General features: G+C 49.7%; 1 protein-coding gene across 4 annotated transcripts in view; it reads left to right on the top strand.

The window, feature by feature from the left end:
• TRABD2B (TraB domain containing 2B) overlaps positions 1-15,437 on the top strand; it is a 217,616-nt gene that overhangs the window by 34,627 nt on the left and 167,552 nt on the right. The gene's annotated exons all lie outside the window — the stretch shown is intronic.

Genomic DNA, 15,437 nt, shown 5'->3' on the forward strand with positions numbered 1-15,437 from the left:
TGAGGAGAGTTCCCATGAGAAGGGAGTTGGGGCCAATAGGGGCCTGGACAGATACCTGGTTGTTCGGCTGTGGCCTTCAAGGCTGCAGCCTGGGTGGGAGGTGGGAGGAGAGGAAGTGTGTTGGAGGGGACACCCCCCATGGCACCAGCTGCCGGAACCACACCGTCCTCTCCAAACTGCCCATCACTTTCTGTCCACCCGTACCTAGGCTGCGACCCTCACCCGACTTTCCTTCTAACTTGCTTTCTGCAGTCTTTTATAGCTGTGACCTGAATGTCTCCTATAACTGGTAGGTCCCAGAAAATACCTGTTTGAATGGATTGTAGCCATCTGTAAAATGAGGACTGTTGAAAGAGGAGAAACTGATCACTGCTCAGAGCTCCTTCCAATGGAACTCAGATTGTCCAAGCCTCTGCAGTCATTTGAACACCTAAAGGGAGGCTGAGCCATTTACTGGAAAGAGCGCTGAAGTCATGGGTACAGCTCTACTCAGCCACCGACCCCAGACTAAGTAAGGGAAGAAGAAATTCAGTTTTCTAAGTGTCTTCTGAAGCCAAGCATAAGGCTTGGCACTTTCACAAACAGCATTTTGTTTCATGAATCCACAGAGCAACCTTAGGATACTGACTCATGTACTGATTCATCAGCTTCGTTTTATTTAATAATATCGGGCAACTCACAGAGGTGAAGTAACTAGCTCAAGCCGGTAGGTTACAGGTTGCCTGATTGTGTGTTTCTTATATGTCACCGAGACTGATTTTCTTCTAAGTGCAGAGCTGCGTTAGATATCTGGCCGTCCCACAGCCCTGGAGGCCTGTGGAACTAGAAGAGGTTTGCTTTTGTCTGAAAAGAGGCAAGAGTGAGCCTTCTAAAGTGCGAAGGAGTGTCCTGTGTCCTGTTGAGCCCTGTGATTGTAAGAGCAAAGGACCGTGTGACTTGAATACACAGTATTAGGCCAAACCCGGTCTTGGATGCCTGGAAACATTTGACATGATGTCATGAAAAGCTATGAAAGTGTCTCTCCAAAACTCCAAGAGAGGAATTAGGCTTTTGCACATACGTATGTATTCAATTTTCAGCTGTCCTGATTTGTCTCAAAGAGCCGCTGGCTCTTCCTTGGAGTTGGTCCAGGCCCCTCTGTGCTGCATCTGCACTGGGACAAGTCCTGCGTGCCCGCCTCCTTTTGTCCCATTTTTTCCTGGGCTCTTAGGGCTGTCCTCTGTGGCGTTTTTCAATTACGCACGGTCAGGGACTAAGAAAAATAGAGCAAAGCAAGCACTGCCCCAGCCCTGTGTGATAGCAGGGGATTGCTGAGTGGCCTGTGGATTGAGCAGGAACCTGGGTGGGGTATGGAGTGAGGACCCAACAGAGTCCCTTTGCTGTCACTGCGGAATGAGAGGATACCCAGGCTGTCCCCCTCGGAGTTAACAGCAGAAAAGGCCCAGAAGACAAAGACTGGACCTGCCCTTGGGGAGGTCACGGTGTCCCCCAGGCAGGAGACAAGTCATGTGGGAGAGCAGTTATATAAATATAAGAGTAGGGCCATTCTCTCACTCATCAGGGTCTCAGCAAATCGTGAGTGAGCAGAGACAGGCGCCGACTGCAGGAGCCCCGGGGATGGCTCCGCCCTCTGCACTGCGCATCCCGTCCTGGAGGGGCTCACCAGGTAGTGGGAGAGACAGACATGCACATGAGTCCCGGGGTGGGTGGTGGGTGTGGAGACAGAGTGTGCCCGAGGGCCTTGGGTGCCCGGAAGGAGTCCTAGAGGAGGAGGAGGAGTTTGACTTAAGGAGTAGAGGGGAAAGTGTCTTAGATACAGGGAACAACAGCCAATGAGTGGGCGGGACCAGAGGCCTGGAGCTGACCGATGTACTCTGGTGTGGGGCGAGTGTAGGTGTGGCTGCCCTCTGCACCCCACCTAAGGGCCGCCTCATGTCTTTGCCCGGGGTCTAAGTGGAGCCCAGCTGTCAGGACGGGCACCAGAGACTATAAGGAGTGCTAGGTTTGGGGAGGCAGGAGTGAGCTGGGAGGCTTCCTGGAGGCGGAGGTAAAACCTGGGGCTTCAGTGACGGGGAGGGTTTAGACAAGTAGGAAGGAAAGCAGGGCGGGCACCTGCTAGGAGCATAGAACCAGGGCCAGATGGGAACACAGACATGGTGGGGCCTCAGGCTGAGGGGGACCTCATGGTGGCATGTGGCACAATGTCCGGCACCTTCCGATGAGGCTGTAGCTCACTTCTCCAAGGGGCAGTGAGTACAGGAGAGGAATCCTGGGGTCAAGAGAAGGCTCCTGTCGTGCTGAGTGTCTGAGTAGGGTGACTGCTCCACACCGCAGTTTGACCACCTGGAAAACAAGGATGCTGAGGAGACCTCTGGCATCCTGTGATTACCTTGCCTTATGACCTTGAGCAAGACACGTCACTTCTGGGACTCAGCTGCCTGGTTTATCAAGTGGGGGGAATGGAGCCCTGCTGCTCCGTCACCTAGCTGAGCATCTGGGAGGATGGTGCAGACGGTGCCGGTGCAATCACTCCAGAGCAAACCTCCCACAAACATGAGGGTCAGGGGATGCTGGGACCTTTTCTGACCTGGTCCCACCGGGGACTGCCCATCTGCTTTCCTGCAGCCGGGCCCCGCCTCCTCCTGTGATGTGCTTCCCCACCCTCTCCACCACTGGTCCCCTCGGGTTTGAGGACAGCACAGCCCACCAGCTCCGCCTCGCATCTGGAGGGACTTCCTCAGGCCGCTGCCCGGAGCCTGCCCCCTGCAGACTCGTCCACGCACCTGGCAGTGAGAACGCAGGCGGGCCCACCTGGCATGGGAGATGCTCGCCCTGGGAGGATGGCGGCCAGTCTGCTCTGGGCCCAGGGTCCTGGCTCTGGCGAGCTGAGCTCACCGAGGTTTATTTATTTATCATTTGTTTGGGGCGAAATGGAAGAGAATCAAATCCAATGGGCTGTTTTAGCAGCAGTCGGTGGAAAGAAAGCCATGTCTGTTTCTCCCAAAAGAATCCCTCACATTGTGACCCCTGGCCCCTCGGTTGGGTTTCGGCAGACAATGCCCTCCTTTCTCCCTGTGCCCGACAGCTCACCCCCGCCTGCCCGCCCGCCTGTCTGCCCTTGGTCCAGTGGGCCTGCTGCTGCCCGCTTGACTTGGCTGCTAGGAAGGAAGGGAAGGAGACGCCTGGGGCCCTGGCTGATCAGTCCAGCCCAGCCTAGCAGGCCCCGCACGTCTTCTGGGGCTGCCATGCCCCTGTGATCCCTCAGATCCTCTGTTTGGAGCCCTAGTCCATTGATGTGTGTTGAGGGCATGCTCTGTGCCAGGAACTGTGCCCACAGAAGTGATGCCCTCCTCCCCCCTGGAGTGAGGCCCGAGGTTTAGGTCTCAGGTGAGCCCCAGCACCCCTCTCGCCACTGCCATTTCGCAGATGGGGAAACGGAGCCTCTAAGTGGGTAGACACCTTGCCAAGTTCACACATCCAAGTGTTGGTGGCTGAGGTTGGGGGGGGTGTCTTTCTGCCACTCTGGGTGGGTCAGCAGAGGCTGAGGGTGACCGAGGCAGCCTCTGCAGCTGACCTCAGTCGCCTTCCTGCCTGTCTGCAGCCTTCTTCTCTCGCTCCTCTTGTAACCTGGCGAAACCTCTCATCACACACAGAATAGAACCAGACCTGGCCCCTACCTGATCTGCTCCCCGTCTGCCTCTCCAGCTTCCCCAGATGCTTCTCCCTTGCTTTCCCCTCTCTGGCCTCACTCCGTGTTTGCTGTTTCTTCAGCTCCCCAAACTCATTTCTGTCTCAGGGCCTTTGCACTTGCAGCTCATCTGCCCACAGCTCTCTCCGCTGGTGTTGGCGTGGCTGGTCCTTGACGTGTGAGGGGGCCACTGGGTTTAAATGGTCTCCCCCACCCACACTCCTTAACCGCTTACCTTCCTCCCCCTTCCTTTGTCTCATCTGTCCCTTCCTGAAATCACAGTGTTTACGTGTGTGCTTACTGCAGTTCTGTCTCTCCCACTATGATATAAGCCCCATGCCTGGCCCATTCCAGGAGCTTTGATAAATATATGTATTTTTTTTTAAGATTTTTTTTGATGTGGACCATTTTTAAAGCCTTTTTTGAATTTGTTACAATGTTGCTTCTGTTTTTATGTTTTGGTTTTTTGGCCATGAGGCATGTGGGATCTTAGCTCCCCGTCCAGGGATCAAACCCAAACCCCCTGCATTGGAAGGGGAAGTCTTAACCACTGGACTGCCAGGGAAGTCCCCAAGTATATGTATTTTTTTTTTTGAATGAATGAATGAAATCCAAAATGTTGTGTCTTGATTTGCAGGGACTTTTTCTCAGAATATTTTACTGTCTCCTCTAGTACATTTCTGGGACCCTGGGGACACAGATCTGAAGAACCGTGGCTTACAAAGATATAGTCATAGGGGAGACTGCTGGGGAGAGGCAGCAGAGTTGGGCAGAGAAGTTAGGTGACCAGGCTTCAGAGTCAAACGGACTGTGGGACTGTAGGCTCTCTGCCTCAGTTTCCTCATCTGTAAAATGGGACTGATGATAGTACTGCCCTCAAGGACTGTTTTAAGGAGTAAATTGTTTAATACATAAAAAGCACTTAGAATAATGCCTGGCATTATTATATTATAATATAATATATTAGTATTAGCAAGCATTATATTAGTATTATCAACGATTACTGTTGTTGCTATTATTTATTAGCTATTTTTACTGGCAGTAGTAGTAGTAGTAGTACAGTTATTATTTGAGCTCAGCTCTGACATTTACAACTCATGTATCCTTATATTAGTCACCTAACCTCCCTAAGCCTCAGTTTTCTCACTTATAAAGTAAGGTTAATGGTAGCCTAGTAGCCTCATAGATTTGTCTTGAGGATGTAATGAAAAAGTGCACATCAACTGCTTAGTCAAGTCATGGGAGCTGGACACTTAATGGCCAGAAGGAGGGAGACTCAGGGTGAGAGAGAGGGGTGAGGGGGCTTGGCCGGAGGTGGGATGGGGCCAACAAAAGGGGGTGATTTAGAGGCAGAGACACGGGGAGCACAAGTAACCAAGAGGAAGGAGAACATCATGAAATTTCAAGGGAGGAATACAGAGACAAAGGAGCCAAAAAAGAGGGAAGGGAGAGAGGCCGTCTTATTCTGTCACTTTGGGGAGCTCTTGGAACCTTATGGAGGGGTAGGAATTTTGCATTCTTCTTCCCAAAACACCAAGTGCTAAGAATTTGGGGTGAGGTCTTTGAGCTGGACTTCCTCTCTGTCACCCTCCTGAAAATCCAAATATGGTTCTCTTTTTCAAATCCAAGGAGTAGAGAGAGAGAGTCAAGGATGTCTACATATTTGGGGTTTAAATCTGAAGGCTGTCCTCTACACCTGACTCCTGTCCCCTTGCCCTCGGTCAGGGGCATCAGGAGGTGAAAGGGTGATGTCCTGAGAGAAGTGAATTCACCACCTGGTACTCCAGGGACTGCAGGTTGCCTGGGGTGACAGCTTTGGAAGCTTAATGTTGGACTCAACTCCTTTTACCTTTCACAACGCCATTTTGCTTACGGGCCTTTAGCTGGTCTATCTGCTCCCCCTGAAGGACGTCCCTGGTAGGCCGTCACCCAGGGAAGGCTTTTAGGATAACCTTTGCCCCAGGTCCTGAGTCCTTGTTCCCACTATCCCAGAGCCCACCCTCAATGTTCATAGTCTTTGACCCAAGACTGTAGAGCCTGTGTTATCAGAATTTCAAAACTTTTGACCTCAAGTTTCCAAAGCCCATGGCCCTCAAATTCCAGAATTTTGGTTGCCTCTGTCTTTAAGGCCTATGTCACCAAAGTCCCAGAGCCTTTCAGGTGCCTATCTGACTTCACATCCATACCTTCTGGTCTGCCCGGTCCCTGCCTTCCTGCCCCTGGCAGAATCCTGGACCAGGAATCAGGTCTGGTCCCGGGACTTCTGGTCGACTGGGCATAATCACCAACAAGCTGTTCACCTGGTTGAGCCTCGGTTTCCTCACCTATAAAATTCGGGTAACAAACAACCTCAGAGGGTGCTTGTGAGGACTGGGAGGATAACGTGTTGGAAAGGAAAGTGCTTCGCAGATGTGACCTATTCCTGTTTCGGTGCCTGTCAGCCCTGCTCAGTGTCAGCATCGTGACACTGGAAAATCCAGCTACGTGCCCTGCTTGTCTCGGCTTTCATTTGCTCCGTGGGCCATGTCCACCCTTGCTGTTTACCGAGAATTTTTTTTTTTAATTAATTATTTATTTATTTATTTATTTTCGGCTGTGTTGGGTCTTCGTTTCTGTGCGAGGGCTTTCTCTAGTTGCGGCAAGCGGGGGCCACTCCACATCGCGGTGCGCGGGCCTCTCACTATCGCGGCCTCTCTTGTTGCGGAGCACAGGCTCCAGACGCACAGGCTCAGTAGTTGTGGCTCACGGGCCTAGTTGCTCCGCGGCATGTGGGATCTTCCCAGACCAGGGCTCGAACCCGTGTCCCCTGCATTAGCAGGCAGATTCTCAACCACTGCGCCACCAGGGAAGCCCCTTACCGAGATTTTTAACTCAATCTACTCCCTGGCTCCTCCAGCCCTCTCTTCTGGTTTCACTCTTTCCCTGCTTTCCTGTGCATTTTTCCAAGAGTGCCCAAGTCAGGATTAATCCCTCCCTGCTTTCTCCCCCTCCATTCATGCCTCTGTCCTGGTACTCTCCACAGTTGCTCTGTATGCAAGTTATACCTCTATGTGTTAACTATGTTGTTATGCCGATTACCTCCTGTCCCCTGTCACTCGTGGGTCTTTGGTGTCTAACAGCATTGACTGACCTCCGACCAGGCTGCTGGCCTTTCTGAATCTTAATTCCTCACTGTTAACACGGGGAAAGGAACACATACCTCATAGAGTTGCAGTGATTAGCAGTGAGCAGAATATTAGGCTTAAAGCATTTAAAGTAGCTGGCGCTTAGTAGGTACTCATAAATATTAGGAGAGATGACAAAATAAGGTGAGAAGAACATCAACTTTGAACCTGGGTTCAAACCACAGCTGTGCCCCTTGAGTGTTGTGTGACTTCAGGCAGGCTACTTAACTCTCCCAAGCCTCAACCTTCTCATCCTTAAAATCCTTCAAACTGGCATAACAGGATTGCAACAACATCTTGTGCTAATATTAGTAAAATGCACGGAAAAGAGTAGGTGCTCAGTAAATGGTACCTTTTATTATTGTTTCTCTTTACCTCCTTAGGGAAGAAACCTAGTCTTATTTTTTTTTTGCACCCCCTTGGGCTGTTGTCTATAGCACAATGTGACCTCTGAAGTGAATCAAATTAGCAAAACTGATAAATCAGATGGAAGAGACGACAAAGAGGAATGAAAGGGAAAATATAAAGCTTTGAGAGGATGGAGGAGGGAACGCTTCCCAACTCATTTCCTAACCTTATGAAGCCATTATTATGCTGATACCAACACCATACAAAGACATTACAAGAAAACTATAGAGCGGACCTTCTTGTGTCATGAATGTGGATGGATGAAAAAATTCTCAACAAAATATCAGCCAGTCAGATCTAGCCTATATAAAAAGGATAATACGTCATGACTAAGTGGGAGGTCATCCTGGGATTACAAGGCTGGTTTAATGTTCAAAAGTTAATCAATGTAATTTACCACATCAGCAGACTAAACCAGAAACCCTGGTATGATCATCTCAATAGATTCAGAAAAAGCCTTTGTCAAAATTCAACACTGTTCATGATAAAAACTCTCAGTAAACTGAGAGTAGAAGGGAGCTTTCTTGATCTAATAAAGGACATCTACAGAAAACCTACAACTAACATCAAACATGATGGTGAAAATTGAACGCTTTTCCCTAAGATCAGGAACTAGTCAAATCACGTATCTGAAAAAGGACTTGTATCCAGAATACGTAAAGAACTTTCAAAACTCAGTAATAAGAAAACAAATATAATTTAATAATGAGCAAAATATTTGGATACTTAAGATACATGCATAGCAAATAAGCACATTAAAAAAAATGCTTAACAGCTTTAGTCATTAGGAAAATGCTAATTAAAACTACAGTGAGGTACTAGTGCATGCTGATTAGAATGGCTACGATTAAAACTGACAATACCAAGTGTTGGCGAGTTGGCGAGTTTATGGACCGACTGCAGCTCTCATATGTTGCTCCTGGGAAAGCGAAGTGGTACAACCACTCTGTAAAACAGTTTTGCAGTTTCTTATAAAGTTAAACACTTGCCACACCCGGAAATCCCACTGCTAAGTGTTTATCCAAATGAAATCAAGATCTCTCTTCACACAGAAACTGTACACAGATGTTTATAGTGGCTTTATCTGGAATAACCCCGAGGTGGAAACAACCCAAATGTCCCTAAACTGAGGAATTGATACACAAACTGTGGTATGTCCACAAGATGGAACACTGCTCAGTAATGAAAAGGAAAGAACTCCTGAGGCAGACAACACAGATGAGCTCAAATGCATTATGCTGAGTGAGAGAAGTCAGACTCAAAAGGCTGCAGTCTGTGTGATGTATTTCTATGACATTCTGGAAAGGGAAAAACCAGAGGGACAGAAAACAGCAGCAGCTGTCGGGGGTAGGGGTGGGGTGGGTTTACTGCAAAGGATGCAGGGGAATTCTTTGGAGTGATGGAACCCTTTTCTATCTCAATTTGGGTGGTTACGTGACTGTATGGGTTTGTCAAAACACATACACTGTACACGTAAAAGGGTACATTTTACTGTATGGAAACTATGTCTTAATAATGAAAAAAATAAAGCCCCAAGACCAGGTTAGTAAAGCTTTAAGATCTCTAGAGGAGGCGAATGGCATGCAGATATTGTTGGACCTGGTAAATCCTGCCTTTCTCAGGTTTTTTCCCAAACCCTCTTCCTCTCAGACTACATCCCTGTTCAATCCAAGATTTTGCTCTGGAGTTTCATCATCTCCCTGGAGCAGGGCAGCAGCCTCCTGTTTGCCCTCCCTGCCTTCCCGCCTTTCACCCCTGCACATGCTGCCCCAGGATCTAAAATGGAAATGCACACGCAGAAACCCTCCTTTCAAAGGCTCCCCCTGGCCTGTGCTGTGAGGTCTGAATCCATCCCATAGCCCACAGGGCCTTCCCGCATCAGCTCCCTCCACCCCCGACTCCCCCAGCCCTTCCTAAGAGCCAGAACACTGAACTACTTTGTATTTGCTGCCTAAGTCAGACTTGGGCCCACCTCGGTGGCCTTGGGGGGCTCTTCCCTCTTCCAGGAATTCCATCTCCCTCTTTTCTGTCTCCTCAACCTCCGAGGCCCCCCTGAGACGCTCCCTTCTGAGGAGCCCTCCCGGGACAGAGCTGCACACCTCCTCCTCGGCGTTCCTGTCAGCCCACTTGTGACATCTCTGACTATGGGGGGCCACGGCCGTGCGCCGCTCTCGGCACCCAGGCCTCCAGCAGCAGCGCCTTGGGGATCTGCCCCGTGAAGCCGAGTCTGCGCCCTTGCCAGGCGGCCCCAGTCAGCAGAGTACAGCGTTTGTGCTAGGACAGAGCATCTACCTCTGACTTGGCTTGTTTCCCGGAGGACTTCTTGGTTATTCTTTTTTTCTTGTTGGTCTTTACTTCTTCCTCCACTGGCTCTTAATTCGTGCATTTATTCATTCATTCCGCAGATACTTCTCGAGGCCCACCATCCACAGCTCAGTGCCAGGGCTGCTCTCTTCCCGCTACACCCAGCTGCATCTTCCTTATCTGCCTTTGCCTCACACCCCTCCCAGTCACACACAGCCATTCCAAGTCCTGTGGCCCCTTCATTCCCGGCACATGCATTCCTGGGTCTTGCGATGCCATCTCTTACACCCTAGGTAGCTTCCTAGGTGAGGAACACCTGCCCCCGGTGACGGCTCACGACAGTGCATAGCATATGTTAGGGTGCAGAAATTATGAGTTGAGTGAGTGACTTTCATGTGACTTGTCAGGATTGATTAGAAGAGGTAATGTGTGTAAAGCAACAAGCATGCGGCCTGGCAAGCAGTAGGTGCATGGTAAATGAGCATGGTTAATTTCCAGTAAATTCCATTTGATGGCATATCTCACAGATTGGAGCTGATGTTTCCTTCTATTGTATTCTGTGACTTTTTTTTCCTTGATGCATCACACGTAGAGCTGGGAAAGAAAGAGATGGTGAAAGCTGCATTGTGTTATGTCTTTCCTGAGACACAGGACACAAATGTGCAGGCCTCATGGGGTGGTAACACATGGGTCTGGATTCAGGAGACCTCAGTGCTAGCCGGCGGCCCTGCCAATAGCTTGATAATTGATCCTGTCCTTCTCTGGTCCTCAGTTTCACCATCTGTAGTAGAGAATCAGACTCTAGTTTCCATAACCCTTCAGAACTAAGGTTCTGCAATAAGGCCCAGAACCAATAGAAATGAACTTGTATTTGCTTTTTGTTTTGAGATTATTTTGCGTTTTCCACTTCCCACCTCCTTTCTCCAGGAAAGCTGAGAGTTCATCAGATTGACTTGTAATAGCAGAAAGCAGATGCTCAATAAACACCTTATAACTTGATATTAATTACATTTTACAGTTTACCTGTGAAGGAACATAGGTATCTTTCACCCACATTTGAAATTTCTTGCCAAAAGTGGGGGAAGAAAACTAACATGTATTAACCACTGGTTGTGTGCCAGTGTCCTAGTGTAGAGATTTTGTGTGCATGTCTGCATTGAACCTTACGAACCCCATTCTGGGGTAGCCAGAGTTATCCTCATGTTTTTGACTTGGAAACCAAGACTCAAAGAGAGGAAGAAACTTTCCCAAAGGCTTGGAACGACCAAATGATTGGATTTTTGAACCCACTGCTCCCTGGCTCCAAAGCTTGTGTTCTTCTTGCTTTTAGGTTAATTGCTTTGCCTTCAGGATTTCAAAACAGAAAACAAAAACCCAATAAAATGTCTAAAATACTTAGAAACGACAAGTCATTGAATGCTTGGGCATAGAAAGTAAGAAGCGTGAGCTCTCAAGTAGCCCGCCTAGTTTAAATCCCACCTGTGCCCCTACTAGCCTTCCTGTCTTGGGCAAGTTCCTCAACCTCCTCTGCTTCCATCTCTTCATCTGTAAAATGGTTATAACAGTAGTAACTACCTCCTAGGCTGTTATAAGTATTAAATAAGTTAATTTGCATAGAGATCTTATAGTAGTGCCTGCCTGGCACCTTGTAAATATGCAATAAGCGTTGGGAATTATTATCATTATTATTATCGTTGTCAGAGTTATTTCGATCCAAGCCTGGGATCCGGTGGATTTCTGCTGGCTCTTCTGCTCTGGAGCGCACTAGGTGGGTGGCAAGGGATGTCCTTCTGGAGAGTGTCGCCATAGCTGCTAGGCTGCAGTCCAGCCCGTGCACCTCACGGAGAGGAACAACGTTAGCGCCTGAGCCCTGCTTGGCCTGGGGGACGAGAGTTTCCAGGAGTAGTGCTTGATGGTTGCTGGAGCAGGACCCTGAAAATGTATAAACACCCAAGCTGTGGAGATACTGCCTCCCCTGCTCCGGCCCCTTCACCCCAGCCCTGGCCCTGCTCTGTCTTAAGTGCTTAAGTGCTCTGGGCTGCTGAGCCCAGGAAATGCCCTGCTTATTCTCCAGGAGAGCAGGGGGCTTTGCTCAGCGGAGGCGGACAGCGTGACACGTGAGCGGCATAGAAGGAGCTCTTGGCATCCCCAGTGAATCGGGGAGTCTGAGGACAAAAGGGGCCAGAAGAAGTCATTTCAGACCAGTTCTCCAGCACAGGTGGGACTAAGTCTGGTTGCATCACCTCCTGCCCCCATAGTGTTCCTTCATTCATTGGACAAACATTTCCTGAGCTCCTGTTTTGCACCAGGCCATACAAAGTTAGTAAGTATTACTTTGACAATGGTATACTATTGACTAACGTTGAACACTTGTAATATTCCAGGCGCCGTTCTAAAAACTTCCTAATTGTGAATTCATTTAATCCTCACACTAAAACCCAGTGGGTAAATTCTAGGATTCTCTCTATTTTGTAGATGAGGAAAACAGAGAGGTGAAATAACATCCAGGGTCGCACAGATGGTGCGTGGCAGAGAAGGGACTCAAATTCAAGTAGCTGGGCTTCAGAGCTGCCACGCCATCGGCCTCACAGGAGATGAAGGCAGGCCTGTTCATCAGCCCTCTCTCATGCCTTCTTTCAGCCTCCCGACAGCCCTGAGAGGTAGGCAAGGATCATTGGCCTAGTTTATAAATTGGGGGACCAGAGTGAAATGACATGACCAGGTTCACGCATCTAGTTCATGGTCCGATTAAATTGGAACTCAGGTTTCCTGGCTCTTAAGGTGGTTTATTTTTTCCTGCACCAGGCTGCCTGTGTGTGTACCTGGGTGTTTGTGTGTGATCGCAGGTGTCTGCAGGTGTGTACATGAATGTGTGTGTGTGCTGGCAGGCACACGTTTCTCTGTGTGCGTGTGTGTGCATGCATGTGCATGCATGGGTGTGCACGTGTGCAGGTGTGTATGTGTGTTAGGAGGGGGTGGGTAGCTGATGGAAGCTCTGAAGGATTCTCACCTGAAGACCTCGGCGTGCATCCTGGCTCTACCACCGGGGTTCTGGGACCGTACCGGGTCCCTTCCCCTCTCCCCTCTCCCCAGCCCCAGAGTTAGGGTGAGTGATGGGCAAGGAGGGTCCCAGAGGTTTTGCCCTTCTCTGGCACTCTCTGCGGCTGAGAGGCCATGGTAAGCAGGGGGGGGGTGGGCCCAGGGAGGCTGCACCGAGGAGGTGCCCCCAGGACAAAATGTTGGGACCGAGACAGACAGCCGGAGTAGGGAAGAGTGGGCAGAGAGTGTCATTCATACGCCCAACTGCTCTCCTGGGCTGGAGTCCAGGAATAGCTGTGGTGAGAACTACATTTTTAAAGTGGGTCTTAATGTTTTTCACTGCTGGAAAATATGCCATTATGGGCATTTTTCTCCTCCAAATTCCTGGACCTCCATGCCCCCAAGCTCCCCTCCCACACTGCTCACTTTATTTCTCTCTGACGAAGCCTGTCTATTTTTATTCCTGAGCGCCGCCTCCGTCCCTTAACTGCGCATGGAAGAGCTGGCTCAGGTCTTGTTGCTGTCTGTGTCGGGGACATGTGACGGGGGCGGTGTGACTCGGCTCACCAATGGGCAGCAGCCTAGGGAGCCAGCCTGTGGCATAAGCGGACAGGGCACAGGAGCAGGGCGCAGGAGGCTTCCAGGGCTGGCACTGCTGCTCTCCAGTTCACTAGAGGAAACGTGTAGTGACTGTCACCCTGGGAGACCGCAATGACACAGTGGTTGGCATATGGCCTGTGCTTCAGATAGACGCAGTCAGCCCCAGCTCAGTTTTTTCCAGGTGTGCAAAGCTGGGCAGGCTCCTCTATCTCTCTGTGACTCCGTTTTCTTATGAATGATAAGTGAGATAATAATAGTAATGAAAATAATAATGAGAACAGTAATGAGATGTTAATGAGATAATAGTACCTGTCCACAGTAACCCCCAGCATATCCCATCAGCCTTCTTATTGTTTTCGAGATGCTCACAGCCTGACGGTGGAGCAGGGCACCACCCATTACGTGTGCGACAAGGCAAGTGGGATCCTGCTGCACTAGAGTCCTGTAGGGCGCCAGGGGCTGGCAAGCACCACTCACTCCTCCTGGGAGCCAGGGGAGCTTTTCCAAGGCTGCTCCTTGAAGAGTCAGAGTTGACAGAACAGTGAAGAGGCCTAAGGACATTGTAAACAAAGGAGCAGAGAGCGCTAGCACAGTCACCTGGGGGAGTGCGTGGTGCTCGGGGCCGGGGGAAGCCACGTGTTGCTGGGATAAAGGGGGCATCAGGGATGGGTGGGAGAACAGGCTGGAAAATGAAGACCAGACTGTGATGGGCCTTCAATGACAGAGTTTTTCCTGGGGCATCGAAGCCCTGCAAGATTTTTAAACTTTGCTTGGATCTTAGAAGGACCACTCTGGGTGCAGTGTAGAAGATGGAGCAGAAAGGAGAGGCTGGAGGCAGGGAGGCCAGGGAGGAGGCTGTGGAATAGTCCAGAAGAGGGGTCCTGAAGGCCTGAGCTAGGCAGAGCTTGATACATAAGCTGCTCTGAATAGAAGTTTAGATGAATGACTTGCAAAGGAGGAGACAGACTCTGTGTGATCTTGAGTAAGTCACTCACCCTCTGGGGGCTTCAATTTTTCCATCTGAAACAAAGACACTGAAATAGTCTCCTGATTAATATCAGAGTTAGACTCCCAGCCTGGTTTCTCACTAGGTGAGTTACTTAACCTCTCAAAGCCACTGTGATTTTTATCCACAGAAGGGCTTAACAGTACTACCTGTCTCAGTGGGTTGTTGAGCAGATTAAAAGAGAGAATCCAGACAGAACACAGCTCAGCGCCTGGCAGCTAGCAAACCTACACAACCGGCTGCTCTCATCGTTGTTGCTTATTGCTAACTTTTATTATTATTATTATCATCATCATCATTTAGAATCTTCTCCTACCATTCCATGATGATGAAATGTTTAAATAGAACTTCCCTAAGTTAGATCACAATACCCATCTTTGCATCCTCGCCCACTGCACTCTAAGCCGCTCGTGGAGTGTCTGTTCTTCATTGTCGTGCTGGCTTTTATTGGGCTCGCAAAACTTTTAAAAAGTCTCTGACTGCTCTTTCTATCCCATCTTCCCAAGCCAAACCCCATTCAAAGTGGAAATGATTAATTAACAGTAATTAGAGAATCTTGGGGGGCATTAGGAATTCAAGGCTCTCACGGTATGATCTCAGGGGTCTTGGTCCTGGTTCTCTTCCTCAATGCTGGTACCCTGGGCACCGAGGCTGGGAAGCTCTTTCCTGCCTCCCAGTAGTTCCCTAAGTGGTTTTCCCCAACACCCCATGTCCATCTGCCTGTCTCTCTCTCTTTCTCTCTCTCTCTCTCTCTCTCTCACATGTGCACACACAGGCACAAAGGCACACACTGTTACTCTTCTCTCTGTGTGGGATTCTGACTCCATCAATGTCAACCTCTTATCCTACTTCTTCCGAGAAGCCTTCTCAGATCTCTGCTTCCAGAAGGAGTGACTCTCATCCTTGGCACTCTCACAGAGCACTGTTTGTCCACTACAAGCGCTCTCTGCAGCTGTGTGCATCGCCTCCACCCAGCACGTCCCCAGCGCTGTGTGCTTCATGCTTGACTTGAGTTGAATCCAGCCCAACTCCATTGTCTTACAGATAGGGACACAGGGTTCCACTGAAAGGAAGGTGGGAGACCCCGCCATTCCCTTTCCCCAGTCCCAGAAAGCAGTGGTGCCAGAAGGAAGACAGCCTGAACCCTGCGTCTTCATGCATGCCACCTCCATCCCCCACCCACCTGCCATGTATGTTTACCCAGGATTCAGGACAGAAGGGACCATAG

This window comes from Eubalaena glacialis, chromosome 3, assembly GCF_028564815.1.
Source record: "Eubalaena glacialis isolate mEubGla1 chromosome 3, mEubGla1.1.hap2.+ XY, whole genome shotgun sequence".
Lineage (NCBI taxonomy): Eukaryota > Metazoa > Chordata > Mammalia > Artiodactyla > Balaenidae > Eubalaena > Eubalaena glacialis.